Raw genomic sequence first — 15791 nt, 5'->3', positions numbered from 1 at the left:
AATCGTGCCGGGCCGGTGCTCGGCGCCAATTACTTACTCGCCAATTTAGTTACTCCCCTTTTACTTTTCTGACAATATTTTCGCAATGTGAACAGAAAGGGAAACGAACTTTGATGACACATATTACTGAATAGCAAGCCAAAGTTGTTTCCAAATTCGGTGTCCATCCTATTTGAAATGGCTTTAAAGTGACGCCTCAGAAGTCAAATGATAGATTGGCGTGTCTTAGACAGTTCCATCAGAATATATCTAATATACCTATAGAACCGAATGTATAGGACCCGATCACTGGCCAGGAACTAACTAGTTGAAAGTGCACTTAGATGTGTCAGGACAACAGGTGCTTTCATTTACCGTTGCGTTGCATGCTCAGTTACATCAGAAAAGCGACAAAAGAACACATCGGAAAACTATGAAAACTTATGACGTCACTGTGACGTCATTTTAAGCGTTACGGCCACCAAACTTTCCTGAAAAATGGCTTGAGTATTCCTTTGAAACTAAGTCTCAAGTTCACATCTTATCAGGTTTAGGAGACATCGTACCCCCCCCCCCTCCCAGAGACTCGTGGGTTAAGAGTGGCAAAATCATGAAAAAGTACTTCAGTCAATTTTTAGGCCAGGTCACCACAGCCAGAGGTCATTCAAGGTTAAATTTGTCTGTTTCAGCATTTTTGGCAAATTAGTACATAACACGATCACCAATAGAGCTACAGCGTAGTGGAAAAGGGCATTGGATAGCTCTTATAAAGCTCTTTCTGAGGTGGGCCTTGAGATTGAACCTAAGATCAACGCTATATCATCCAGAGGGCAAAAACTAAAATAGCCGTTTTTACGAAAAAAAAAAATGCGTACTAACTCTTGACTCAAGAAAGACACGAGATTGCATCGTGTTCCTGTCGTCGAGACGCGTCGAGTGAACTATAATTTGACCTTAAAAGGTCATTCTGAAACTTTGAACTTAGGTCAAGGTCGTGACCTGACCGGAAAAAGTCATGCTGCACATCAGTCGACCTGTATCGTCGACCTGAACATAGCCGGGGTGTTTTTATCGCTCTAGCATCTCTATCAAAATTGGAAAGAAACTGCCGGAGACCTTTCATGACCTTAGGTCACCGATGTCAAAATTCTCAGATAGATATTTTATGCATGCGGTCACTCTCATGAATCGCTGAAAGATTCAAAGCTATCGTTCAATCGATGTAGCTATATGGCGAACATTATAGCATGTTCTCAGGTAAGGTCACTTGACATACCTGTGACCTGACCTTAAACGACCTGGATCTTAAATTTTCAGAACATGTGCAGAAAAGATACACAAATAGATGTGCCAAGAATGGTAGCGTCTTGAGTTACCTCGGGGTCAACAAAACTAGGCTTAGTTGGACAGTTTCTCCGTTTAAATTATAAAAATCGGGTTAGTAGTCATAGAGATTGGAGGGACTCTGACTTTGTGATCCAAGTCAATCACATTATGATATACTCGTATACCCAGAGCGGGCAATATCGACCATCAGTCTATAGGAATTGATGTCTGTGGCTGGCATTGACTGACTTTTTTCAACAGTGCTCTATGTTATTCATTCATTGCTTGTATCCATGCTGCCCCAAAGTCGCGCACATACGTCAATGCGCCGGTGATTGTGTTTATTTTATCGGATTTTTACTTGACAACACAATATGTTTCGGTTTCAGGTCCCTGTAAATACATGGTGCTGCACAAGAAAAGCGATCATGGAAACCAACATTGGTAAGTTCCTTTACATTGTTTGTCGGTTGTAGTAGCAGTAGAGTATAAAATGTGTCCGGGGACAGGTTGAATTCTCGCAGGCCCTCGCGGTGATTGCTTAGAGACGCGGTTTTGTAGAACGACAGATAAGACAGATGTTAGTGAATAGAATGATGGAATACATAACCATTGCGGCTCTTCATCATGTCACACCGCCGCCCATTGGATGTGTCCTGAAAGCATCAACCTACATTACAATACTTTGCACATCGACTTCAGAGTTCAGAGTGCTGAGGAAAAACATCACACAGTGTACTTACTACTTACAGCTTACTCGTCAGCAACAACCAGAATTACCATGCAGGTGATTGACAACACTCAGAAAACACTTTGAGAACATTTTTGAATAAGGGCTCATATGAGTGCCAAAACAGGGCTCAAATCTGTATGATTTTAAAATCGGGATCAGTTAGGCGCCCTTTTCGGGCTCAAAGTACATTAGCCCCGAAAGCGGCATCAGTTCGTCTTCCTTTTCGGGCTCAATTCGAGCTGCGTTTTAGGGCTCCATGCGACATTCCGCCATTCCGTCTTTTGCTGTTTTCAGTGCCATGTGTTGGTGTACCTACCGCCGTGATTTCAAAATGAATGGTAAGTTATTAGTTATCAGTTATCGCTATCTTTTAGAAAAAATCAAGATGTTGATGCTCATGCCATTTTAATCCCTTATCAATTAAAATTGTGGTGGCATTTGTTCAGAAAAGGTCTGATCTACAATTGTGGCGCCGTTGATACGAATACGCACGGGTTTGATTATTCGTTTTTCTTGTATTTGCGCCACATGAAAGCATCATATCTGGATTCAGGATGTCAAATAGGGGAAGTTGGGGCAATGCCGGAGTTGGGGCAAACCCGAAATTCGAGATATTTCGAAAACCGTAAGACATGGATGCCACCTGTCAGTGATGCTCTGAAGCTTAAGTGACTACAATTATCGCATGTTTGTTACGAGTCGTCATTCGGAATACTTCGACTGTGAGGGCGCCAAGAGCGTTTTCAAGGTACGTTTCCCTTGTACTACATGCGCCTTTGAAGCTGCATTTTTTACTCATTATGCTACCGTTTGTCTGGCCAATTCGGTCAAGTAATCTTAAGCATGTCTTTGCATAAGTGTGCTGCCTATTTGAAATTTATACAGCACGTTGAAAAGTTATGGGCCTGCAAATGAAAGTATGGCTGGCTGGGGTAATGCCGAAAACGTGCGATTACGCACGTGTTAAAAGCACGCTACGTGGACTTTACTGCTGTAGAATAGCAACGCGTATTTTTAGTCACACAAATTACACTTTCAAGCGACACAACGGCCTGTTACCTATAAGAAATGATTTACCTGGCATTTTCTTATTATATCACACAATTATAACTTCCAGTGTGCACCGCGTCCTCAAGCTCTTGAAACATGTGTCAGCTTTGATGAATTCTGGATAAAGTTTGAGATAAAATGGCAAAACATCAATGTCGGCATTCCCCGTAGATCATTTCTCCCATTTTCGGCTTTCCCCGCAGTCCGGGGCAACGCCGAAAAAGTCAGTTCTTTGATATTTTTAGTTTGTGCGCTTAACCCGCGCCCCACTGGGGGGGGGGCTATTTATAGCCCCCCCTCCCGTTTTTCGGCAATAACTTCCAAACCGCTTGACGTATCGACGCCAAACTTTCAGTACCTTAGGCTGCATCAATTTGACACCTTGTGTCAAAATTTGAACTTCGTAGCTACTATAGGTCGGCCGTAAATGACGTCAGAGTGACGTCATGTTCGGCCGATTTCGACGCAAAACATTGAACCACGGCAATCGCTCCCAAGGGCTCAGTTTTTAAGCTAGATCCAATTTCTTTGCATGGGAGGACTCAGAATAGACTGGTCTATCAAACTGCTATCTCGGATTTTCAAAATTTTGAAAATTTCGAAAATTTTGTAAAATAAAATTCAAAATTTACATTTTTACATTTTTTCCAAAAAGTTTTTGACTTTTCGAAAAAACCGGAATATATGTGATAGAACGCATTATTATGACTAACTCTGGCAAGTTTTAGCTAAATATCTTCAAAAATGGCCAAGTTATACGCATTATTGCAAAAAATTCACAATTATTAATTTTTCAAATCAATTTTTCAGTACGTATTTGACATCGTACACCAATATAAATGGCACCATCGTGTTCCTGAGCTCAAACTGCATCCAATAGACACCTTTTTTGCTGAAAAAATTATAACTTCAAAATTTGACCTTTTTTGACCTGAAAGTGACCTGACCTAAGCTAAACTCGACTCAAAATGACCTCGAATGACACAAACGACATCAAATTCGAAATCTCTGACCTAAACGGACCATAAAACATGTGTCACGTGACCGACGCATGATATAATATTTTCGTGACCTGTGATGACCTGACCTTGACCTGAAAATCAAAGTACAAGTTTGGTACCCTCAGGGTAACAAGAGCATCTGTTCCCGAGTGTGTGATCCAAAAATGAGCCTGATCTGACTTGTAAGACAGCGGCCAGAGCCCAAAACGTGAACAAGCCAAAATGCTAATAATTTTTACTTTGACCTGACCTGTGACGTCATCGGTGACCTCGAGGTCAATGAAATTAGGTTTCCCTCGACAGTTTTTTCCGGGGCTATCAGACGCCGTTTGAATTTTGACGATCGGCCCAGTAGTTTCGGAGTTAGGAGGGGGGGGCTATGAATAGCCCCCCCCCCCAGTAGGGCGTGTTATACACAGACCCCAGTGGGGCGCGGGTTAACGGTATGCGAATTCATCAAATGCGCCTGGTATGTTTGAAAGGCAAAAGACTGGCCTCTCGAATGACGCCAACAAGAATAGCATATGTTTTCTACCTTGCGTGCTACGGGCGTCAGAAAAAAAGTCTTCGGCGTTCCCCCAACTTCCCCTAGTGTAAGAATGTGCAAAAATTTTGTCTGGTTCTTCGTGATAATGTGATTGAAGCAATGCTTTCAAGGGTAGGTAAGGATTTTGTTACTTGTTCGTAATGGTTATCTTGATGCTCAACTAAAATTAATCCTAACCTTGCCTACTAACCTATTAAGTTAAACTTAGTACCAATACCTACCAACCTACAACCTATTTGGATCTTTCATATACTTATAACATGCTGCTGCTTCTGCTAACATGCTGCGGAATGCTGGTTGACATGATGGAATGCTGGTATGACAGTGTTCCATGTTTCAGAATTTTAGGTGAATAACCACACATGATGGGGAAAATGTTTTCATCCTAAAAATATGACAAGTGGCTTTATTTCATCTTTGCTAAAAAAATATGTCAAAAGTTTGATTCAACAGCCAGCTGCCAGGTTACGCATGACTTGACAGTTGATGCATCTACTCTACATCATTTCATTTCAGATCCTGTGAAGGTTCTGACAAAATCTGAGGTAAAAATGGCATTATGCAGTTTTGCAGAAAGACTAAATCTATCTCATTTTGTCTTCAGATTTTTTTTTTTATTGGGACACCCAATTGAAATCCAATTTTAGAACACTGTGACACCATGCCTGTGTGCCAAGTAAGAGGAAGGGTCTACAAGTATACATCAAGATAACCAATTATGGACAAGTTGAGACTTGAGTCATGAGCTCTTATTTGTGGTTACAATACCTTCAACTGCATGATTTTGCACAACTTCCATACAGGCATCCAGAGGGCTGTTCACGGACCCTGTGTGCGGTCGGACCGCACACAGCCTCCAAGCTCCGCCCACTGCGTCCCTACGTCAGCCTTGCGTCACCGCACACAGCGACCGCTGTGGCCGGTCGGGACTGGCCACAGCGGACCGTCCACCGCACGCAGCCGTGACGTCAGAGCCGCCTACCCATCCCCTACCCCCACGCCTGCTGGACGTACCTCACACACCGCACGCAGCAGTGTGCGGTGCCCATGAACACCCCTCAGACTGGAAAAGGTTCAAGTCCATACTTATTCTGGTGCTTGAATATGGCAGTTCAAAGATGGAAGGCATATGATGCTACAAAATGAAAAAAAAAATAATTCAACTTACAAAAAATAGGTATTCATATCTATCCTAAACTAAACTAACCTAAACTTACCTAACCTAATCCAACCCAACCCAACCACCCCAACCAGCCCAGCCCAGCCCAACCCAGCCCAGCCCAGCCCAGCCCAGCCCAGCCCAGCCCAGCCCAACCCAACCCAAAACCTACAGTCTAAAACCTAGAGCTAAAACCTGCAGCCCAAACTGGAAAACATCCATATGGTACGCCGGACGCCCGTGAAGCCATCATGCGCCGAAGTTCGGCGCAAGCTATTTTGCAATTTGCGCTGAAATTTCTGCATTATTTGCGCCGAAGGTTAGTGCCCTTTTGCGTCAAAATTAAGCCACTTATACAAAAAGCACGTTTACATCTGCTGGCCAAGGTTTTATAAACCAGACAGAACGCTCTGGGCCTTAACCACTCCTGACTCCCATGTTTGAGCGTCCAAATTAGTTGATGTTTCCATGGAAGCTGAATACCACAATACGTGTAGCGCACTGTAGCATCGTGCCGTGAAATAAGGCTCGGGACGGAAGCAGGGCATATTTTAACATACTGACTGCGTCCCATTTTGGGACGCAGCCCCCTGCCTTTGGGACGTAGCCCTCGCGAAATTTGGACCACTGCGTCCCACACTGAAATGCCACGGTTTCAGCCGAAAAGTGCGAGCAAAAATAAGTAACATGCCTCGGTCTTTTACTGTGTAAAAGATGTTGGCTTTCCGATTGCTTTGTGCCCTGATTTACTAGGTATGTACCTAAGCACATACATGCCCTCTCCAGTCCTTGTGCCCTGCCCTACCCTTGGTCATACACATTATGTTCTTGCCTACTATACCCCTAGGATATGTGCCCTGCCCAGTGCCCTGTCCTTAGGTCTTGTACCTTGCCCTGCCCTTTCTTCAGGCCCTGTGCCCTGCTCTGCATTCAGGCCCTGTGCCCCGCTCTGCCCTGCCCTCAAACACGATACTTTATATATTCTGCCTGGAAATTTGATGCGCTGCCTTCCCGTCTTTTGGCCCCGTGCCCTGCCCTATCCTAGTTTGGGGCCCCTGCCCTTCTCTGCCCTCAAGCCTTGTGACACGTCCTGCCATCAGACCCCGTGCCGCTGCCTTGTCTTCAGGTACTGTGCCCTGCCCTGCCATCAGGCCTTGTGCCTTCCCATGTCCTCATGCCCCGGCCCCGCGCCCATCCTCGAGTCTAATGCCTTGCCCTGCCTCAGGCCCTGTCCTGTCATGTTCTGCTTCCAGGCCTCATGTGCATTGCCCTACCCTTAGACCCTGTGCCCTATTCTGCCATTAAGCCTTATGCGTTGTATCGCCCTCAGGCCCGTGCCCTGTCTCGCCCTAAGTTGCTGTGTTCTGCCCTGTCGTCAGGCCTTGTGCCGTCCCATGCCATCAGACCCTGTGTCCTACTCTGCCCTCAAGCCCTGTATTCTGCATTGCCCTAAGGTCTCGTGTCCCATGCCTGCTCTCAGGCGCTGTGCCCTGCCCTGTCATCAGGCCCTGTGGTGTCTCCCGCCCTCAGGTCCCGTGCCGTTTCCCGTCCTCATGCCCCGTGCCCTTACCTGTCCTCAGAACCCGTGCTTTGTTCTGCCTTCATGCCCTGAGCCTAGCCCTGCCCTGAGGCCCCATACCCTGGCCCTGTTTCACCGGTGATAGCAGCACGCTGCTATTACACGTGTCAAATTGGGTTTCCATGGAGACATCAACAGGCCCATTGCTCAAACACTACCACAAGTATGACGTCAGCTCGCGGAATTTGATAGCAGCGTCCGTGAAACACCGCCCACGTCTTGTCATATCTTCGGGGCCCGAAGGTATGACAAGACGTGGGCGGTGTTTCGGGCCTTGTGCCATACCTGTCTTATGTCTTGCTCTACCTTTAGGTACTATTTCTTGCCCTGCTCTAAGATCCTGCGTGTTGCCCTGCCATCAGGTGTGTTGATCATCAGGTGTTCTAAGGCCCTGTGTCTTGTACTACTCTCCGGCCTTGTGTAATGATAGCCTCAGACCCGCGCCTTGCCTTGCCCTCGGACCCTGCATCCTACCCAGCCCTCAAGTATCCGTCTTATCTTAGCTTCATGGCCTGTGCCTGCCCTGTCCTTAGGGCTCAGACTGTGTCCTGCCCTTCCCTAAAGTCCTGTTTAGAGATGTCAAGTTGGAGCCCGCAGGCCCGGAGCCTGGCCCAAAATCCGGCCCTACAGGGCGTTTGCATGCACAGTGGATTGTATCATTGTTTTTACGGAGCGAGCGAAGCGAGCGTAGTCTTTCCTTAGATTAACGGAAATTTCTGAGTATGAGCGGCCGGCCGGCCGGCCGGCCGTGGTCACGCTTTTGCGAGGCTTATATCTCAGCAACCACTTGACCGATTTACACGAGGTAATTTTTGTAGGGTAGCTTCATTCCTTCTACCAAGTATTGGACTATTCCTGATGCATGTAGGTGACCCCTTATGCACGTGCCACGTGCAAAAAGAAGAGGTGTCCGTTTTGTAATTGTTGCAATATCTCGGTAACTACTTGGCCGATTGCGCTGAAAGTTGGCATGTAGGTAGGCACCCACTTGGCACTGCATATCCATGTGCCAGAGTTGGGGTGCTGCTGCGCGTGCGCACGTGCAGGGGTCGTTTCCAGATCTCGAGAACGGCTCGACCGATTGCGCTCAAATTTGGTACACAGTTAGGGACCGGTTAGTAGGGTGCCGTGCACAAGTTAGTTGGGACCCATTTTGCACGTGCGCACGTGCAGGGTGCCGCTTCCAGATCTCGAGAACGGCTGGGCCGATTGTGCCCAAATTTAGCACGTCGCTAGAGACCGGTTAGTAGGATGCCGTGCACAAGTCAGTTGGAGGTACCCCCTCGCAATTTCGCACGTGCAAGGCCCACCCTCTCGCTCGCTCCGTTAGTCGCCCCAAAAGGCGTTATACTGGTGAGGTACCTCATCGAAACGCATCGACTGATATGCGACATGATCTATCTTAGTCACGAAATGACCTTAATGTGAGGTCAAGTTCTGACCTTGACATTTCGAGGTAAAAATGAGAGAAGAACGATCGTGCAAACAAAAATTCTCTACCTTTTTTTAGTTCAAAAGCTTTTCATGAAACCTATATTGACAAAAATTGTATTTTTACCCGTTTTTGGCTATGGAGCCTTAACCGTTGATCTGAACTCAATTCTGACGAAATATTGACGAAAGAGCTGTTCAAGATATATCGATTGCTTTTCTCCTATCGATTGCGCCCTCCTAGCTATCATAGTTTTTGGGATACCGGCACGTTTTCCGAAAAAAAATATCGCATCATTGCGAAGTTTGACATTTGATGGCATACGGTCAGATCAGGGCCGTCATGGCCGTCTGGCCATAGGAGGATATAGAGGGGGCTACCGGGCCATGCTCCCCCCCCCCCAAAGCGCCCAGAAATGGCACAAAATCGACACATTTCTGGGCATAATAATTAAACAAAGGAACTTCCATTGGGCAAAGTTTGGGTTATATTACATGATAGGCAGTAAGGAAGCGAAATCCGAAGCATCCAAAGCATCCGTTCATCCAAAGCGTTAATCTATGATGGATTTTTATGTAGCTTTAAAATCCGATGATTTCTTGTCACAACGTAGGTGGGTACTGTTTGACCTTACGTCATCTAATTATTTCAAACACATAGTATCTTCAATGCAAATTGGCAATGTTTCACACGTCAACCTCTATTTTGAATCGATTGATAAGGGTGAAAAACGCATGAAGAGACGTATGTATCACATTTTAATCATGTGCTTGTGCATATCATTTTTATTCTCTAAGCATAGGTACAATTTGGTGCGTCAAGGGAGGTCAAACACGCCCAACGCCGTTCAGGAAAACGAGTGACTAACAACAATGTAAATGTCATTAAATCGCCGGTCCGCCCTTTGAATGCGGATAAAGAACGCACTACGACTGGGCGAATTTCGAGACTGGCCAAAAGCAATCACAGCCCGCTCCCAATATCCCGCTTGCAGTGCCCCTCCACCAGCACAGTTCACAATGTATCTGTGCATTCTCACTTGCATTATATACTACATATTTCGCTTGCAATGTGCCCTTTCCGATCAAAGCGTGTGCCCTATGCCACCTTTGGGACGCAGTGAAAAATCCTTAAAATATGCCCTGGACGGAAGTTCCGGGGTCACAAAAATTGGTGTGGCGGTGTTGTCGCGGCTGGCGGGCTCCAGCAAGGGGTTTAAGTTTACGACACCACTCTTGTTTCAGGAGAGGTGTCAGCGATTCGAGACTACTTGGGCATGCGGGCAGCGGGGTCGGCGTGGCTGCCTGCGGCTGCGGCCACACATCTTGGCGTCCTGGAGGCGGAGATGCTGATGGTGGCATGAGTCATCACTGGCTGCCCGATTTCCATGCTCCAAGACTCGCCGTGAGGGCCGAGGCGGGCGTCGTGCCGATGGAGAGATGAGGAGGGATGCGCTGGCATCGCGCCTACTGGCGAAGGCGCTCTCCCTCCCGTCGGAGGACCCGCCGCGTCGTGGCGGAAGCCCCCCCCCCCAACCGTGACTGAAGTCAGTGACCGGCTGGAGAGAGCGCGGGGGAGCGGTGTGGGACCACTGGAGTGGCGCTGCCCGCCGAGGCGCGCTTATCCACGAGACTGCCCCCGTAGACGCCAACAGACGGCGTCACGGTCCACCTGGACCTGCTGCCGATCGGGGCGTCCGCGACAGCGAGGAGGAGTGCTGCGGAGGCGTGACTGGGAGCGCTCTCCCAGCGTGCGACGTGGGCCTGGGTCGACGGGTCTGCGACCGGGGGAGTAATAGGAAGGCGGCGCTGGGGTCCTCACCGAGCACCCAGACAGTACAACATTGGTACTGCGGGAGGCGGCGGGGAGGATTTGCTCCATTTACCGATCTGAGATGGTGGCGCCCAAAACGGCAAAGCAACATCTCCTGAAGCACCCGTCCTTCGAGGAAGACCCCATAATCATTTGCTCCGACTCGCAGGCGTCGCTGGCGACGCCACGAGGTGGACAAGTGGCCCAGACACCCCCCCCCCTCATCCCCTAGGTGCCGCCATCTGGGAGTATATGATGGCCCTTGTGGCTGTAGGGGGCCGAAGAATCCACCATAGAAGGAGGGCGGCGATAGCCCGATTAAGCTGGGCGTCCAGTGGAGCCTCGGCTCTATCATGGGCATTGGGCAAGGACTCTGCGAGCACCCCCGTCTCCTCCATCTTCGACGGCACTCCAGTCAGAAAGCTGTCCCCACCCGAGTTTCCCAGCAGCATGGGCCACATGAAACCGAACAGCGCCGAGCCGCTCGACGCTGAGGACCAGGCGAGAGTAACAGTGAAAAGGTGAAACGCTCGAAACGGCGCGCGCCGCCGGCCGAGGGCGCCGAGCCGGCCCAGGCCGGCTGCGGGTCAAACAGAAGCCGTCTCCGCGGCGGCCGCCCAGTGACAGCGACTCGGACTGACGTCGAGGCACCGCTGCCGCCTCCGCCGACCAACCCGCCGCCCAGCAAGGGCAGTTTGAAGGCGGCTGCGCCGGTGAAGGTGGCGCGGCCTGGCAGGGGCCGCGGCCGGCCTACTCCCAGCTACCCGTCCCGCGAGGTGCTCAGTACCACCGACTCGTCCGATTCTGAGGCAGCGCCGTCGGCGGGCCGCCGCCAGCAGTGACGACGACCGGCTGGCGGCGTTCGCGCGGGACTTGTCCGACTCCTGGTACTCGGACTTGCCGCCCAAACTGGACGCCGGCGGCGTGAGCACCAGCAACGCCAATAAAAAGTCCACCTTCATCCGGCTCTTCTCGCACCGTGTCAAAAGGACTACGCCGCGCGGCCGGCCGGCCAACTCGAATGAGCGCAGCGAAGGGCACACGTCCCCGACGGCGGCACTGGCGCCTCCCGCCGCGCCGCTGCCGGCGTTGCTGGCAACGCCGATCCAGGCCCATCGATTTCTACTGTTTTGTTGCCTACGTGCCGCTGCCGCCGCTCAGCCAGCACAATGGCGTGCCGGTGTTGCGCTGTCGGATCGAAAAGCGGCTCGTGCAGCGGACGGACGGGTGCGGCCCGCGCGATGAGCCGCCGCCGCACACCGAGCTGCGCCGCGCGGACGTGAAGGTGGAGCTGGCAGCGGCCTGCTCAGTCCCCTCAACGGCGTCGACCGGCTCTCCGGCGATTTGCGGTCAGAAACGCCGCCGCTTCTGGGACCAAGGTGTCAGAGCGCGGCGCTGCCCGTGAGACGTTAAGTTAGCACAGGCAATGTCGTCTGCACTCCTTGCAGTTCATGTTGAATACACAACCATGTTGCGAAGTAATAGGCGCCGGGTTTTTCAGTTCATAGAACTTTTTCCCTGGCTATTACACCCCACAACCGAACACTGACACCTTGCACAAGTATGACTGTGTGTATGAATGTTAATAAATACATGAACCAATGTTGTGTTTTCGGTTCCAGTACCTTCTTTGGGCACCTCGGCAACAAGTAAGTAATCCGTTAGCTTTGCCACACCTAAGATAGGCTCCCACGTTGTTATTTGCTCCCGGGTTAACATAAACCGGTTTAACGTAACTTTTGCATCCCGGCCAAAATTGCCGGTTAACTGTCCCACCGCTCGAGACTGGCGCTAGGCTGGCCGAGCAAAAAAAAAAGTTTGTCCGCGGCTTCGTCTTATTCGCAGCTGCTGGACACGGGGGAGGGGGGAGGAGGGGCTGCATCGGACGAAAAGCGGGCTCTGGTATTAACTGGATTTTTTGCCAGCTGGCGCCGTATGGTGGCGCTAGCAGAGCTTCTTACATATCAATGCTAGATATAAAAGAATGAATATTTACCAATCAATTTTTCATTTAAAGCCATTTGAAATATTTATGTCCATCCTACTACCGCGCTTAGGTATATCTAAAATTAAATACCTTTCGTGCATCGCCAGCTGGCCAGCCAGCTGACGCAATCCAGCTTTTACCAAAGCCCCGAAAAGCGATGACATGAGCCCTAATATTGGCTTCACCACACAATTTGAACCCTCAAACTGGAATCAGGTGAGCTCGAAAATGGGGATCAGGCTGAAAACTGGTATCATAGTGAGACTAGTTTTAGAGCTTGACACCGATAATGGGTACTGACTGAGCTCTGTTTCTGCGATCAATGATACCGATTTAAGGGATCGTATGAGCCCATGTGGCGCTAGCTCAGAAAGTATTCTCGAAATGTGCTGTCTGTTTTGAATATGGTACATTAGCCCGAAAACTGGTCTCTGAGCCCGAAAATCGGGACACTGTTTTCTCAGTGAATAATGTGATTGGGATAAGGGAATCAGTCATATTATCTCGTCACACCGATTCTTAGTCCCTTTAGAATTCAGAACACTTATTCAGCATGTTTGTAAATAGTACTTACATTCGTTGATTTATTCTGGACGGTGGCGGATGTAGGCCTCTTCTCCCCTCTCTGACAGCCTCTTGGCGGCGCTCTCTCCACTCAGCTCTGCGAATAGTCCAATTTCCGCTCTGCTCTCCACGCCGTTTCCTTTGTCCCCGGTCGGCGCTGGCTAAAACCCCTGTGCGGCGGCGGCGGTCTCCAGTGGCACACCTGGCGTCGTCATGGCAACGGCAGATAGCGGCCAGACAAGTGTTTCTGTTTGTGCTGCCTAATGAGGCGCGCCGGTGGCCGTCGACAAAGGCGCGGCCGGGGGAGAGCGGAGCGGTCGGTCGGCCGGCGCGCCACCCCCGTCTGGCACGTGCCGCGCCGCCGCCGACGGCACGAGAGCGCCGTCGCCGCCGACGGGGCAGATCAATGGTGCGGCGCGGCGGGCACCACGCAGGTCGGCCATCTCCGCCGCTCACCGCCCGCCGCTCGGCCGCTGACTCAGCCGGCACTGGTTTATTTGGCCGCCGTTGCCATGACGACCGGTCACGGCATTATTATTTTAGCGCTCCTCATCTCTGGATTAGTATGTGGCTCATGGTTTATGCACACCCGCCTGAAAGCGGCGCAGATGGTGGCCAGAGCCCGGGCGGAGTGCGGGTGGAGTTTGGGGAGAGCACTGGCGGAGTGCGGGTGGAGTATCAGGAGGTGACAGAGCACGAATAGCTTATAGCTTTGACAGAGTGCTGGCTGAATATGGGGAGAGCATGCGGGCAGAGCACCAGCAGAGCAACAGCAGAACACTGGTAGAACACCAACGGAACACGGGCAGAACATAAGCACTGTATGACAGGATGGACGTGAAGGGTAGTCCGGTTTTATGGCAGAGGGCAGACAAGAGTACCTGCGCGCACATTGTAGGCAGAAGGCAAAATTTAAGTAGAGCAGAGCACGATCTTTTATCATGCTCTGCCTGACGGCAGCGTACGATTTTTCGTCAGAACACGGTCTTATGACTGAACACGGCATTTGATCTAGAGCACGGCCTGACGGCCTGGCATTAGCGGCGGAACACCTTCAGTTAAGGGGGGGGGGGGGCACTGCCGACTTTTGATCCCATTCTTTCCTTGCAACGCCCATAGGGCTAATGTTAAAATGCCAAAATCAAAGGGGGCACGGTGCCCCGGTGCCCTCCCCGTTCCGCCGCCTATGATCTAAAACATGCGTGATATTGAATGCGGTGGAAACTTTTATTTGCAATGCCAGCCATTCGTTTTTGGCAATTTGTGTGTAAAATGTAAGAGGGTTGCCTCTTTTTCTAAGGCGATGGATCGGGGCTCGGGATGTCAGACTCAGAATGGCTCGTGGCGATTGACGCCAGAAGCGAGCAACAACTTTATTCTGCAGAGCGATTTCGTTACTGTTTGAACGCTACGTTCCCCCTGCTGTAAGACGCGGTGCTCTCCGTTTCTGAGAACCGAGCACCGAGCGGCCCTGGATATAGCTCGCTCTGTCGCTCTACATACGGTCATTTTGCGCTAACATCCATACGCCTCCGCGGCGCTGGCCGCCTCCGTCCCATATCCGCCACGATGTTTGCCGTTCATGGGCCAATGATGCGGCTCTATAGCTGGCTCATTACGTGCAGCCCCCAGGGATAATCGGCCAATAGCCGCTCGGAGCCGGAGCCGGGTCACGATGTCAATAGCCCAGAAGTGATCCATGCGCGGTCCCCGGACACCCCGTCGCAGCATTGGCCACGCGAATAACGTGTGCGCCGGCCCAAAGCAATATCACCTTCAGATCCACACGCAAACCTCCAATGGTTACCGAGATACATTGCTGCCCGGCGTGGGGAAACATGGAAAGGGCCATTACGGAATAGCATGGGCACTTATCGATGGGGCCGAAAGTTATAGGTATCTCATTTTCATAAGTGTACAATGTACATATAAGTGTATTACAAGGATATTCTGATGTACATAATTGTTTCTGCATTGCATCTTTTATCTTTTTAACGATATTAATTTATCCGTGATATTTTATTATTTTTCACTAGGTACGAAAGATTCCAAAAGGTAGGAACGAAGCTCGAATTTCTTCTTCGTTTTATATCTAAGTACTTACAGCAGACAGCATGTTCCTAAAGTGCATCATTATCAACTCAAGCGAGATAGTCTTATATCCAGGGTTTGACCTCATTCATGGTTCACTGGTCATTTTTCCGGTACAAACTAACCGCCAGGCGTCCAGGTTACTGCTCTCCAACAAAGTGTGGCGACAGGCGCTCTATCGTGTTGTGCGGTACAGTCTAACTTCAGGCGTTCAGCGTGTTGTGCGGTACAGCCTACCTACAGGCGTTCAGTTGTGTTGTGCGGTACAGTCTACCTACAGGCGCTCAGTTGTGTTGTGCGGTACAGTCTAACTACATGCGTTCAGCGTGTTGTGCGGTACAGTCTAACTAAAGGCGTTCAGCATGTTGTGCGGTACAGTCTAACTTCAGGCTTTTAGCGTGTTGTGAGGTACGGTCTACCTACAGGCGTTGAGCGTGTTGTGCGGTACAGTTTAACTGCAGGCGTTGAGCGTGTTGTGCGGTGCAGTCTAACTGCAGGCGCTGAGCGTGTTGTGCGGTACAATTTAACTTC

The 15791-nt window shown here is 50.0% G+C and overlaps 1 long non-coding RNA gene across 1 annotated transcript in view; it reads right to left on the bottom strand.

Annotated features, from left to right (window-relative positions):
• The window catches only part of LOC122379067, a 57040-nt gene extending 43417 nt beyond the window's left edge, over positions 1 to 13623 (bottom strand). Inside the window, exon 1 of the long non-coding RNA XR_006256119.1 lies at positions 13180 to 13623. This is a non-coding gene — a long non-coding RNA (uncharacterized LOC122379067). The remainder of the gene's footprint in view (positions 1 to 13179) is intronic.
• Positions 13624 to 15791: the final 2168 nt, after the last annotated feature.

This window comes from Amphibalanus amphitrite, unplaced genomic scaffold (genome assembly GCF_019059575.1).
Source record: "Amphibalanus amphitrite isolate SeventyFive unplaced genomic scaffold, NRLGWU_Aamphi_draft 000070F_arrow, whole genome shotgun sequence".
NCBI lineage: Eukaryota > Metazoa > Arthropoda > Thecostraca > Balanomorpha > Balanidae > Amphibalanus > Amphibalanus amphitrite.
The sequence above is the reverse complement of the archived record's forward strand: the minus strand, read 5'-3'. Positions and strand labels throughout refer to the sequence as shown.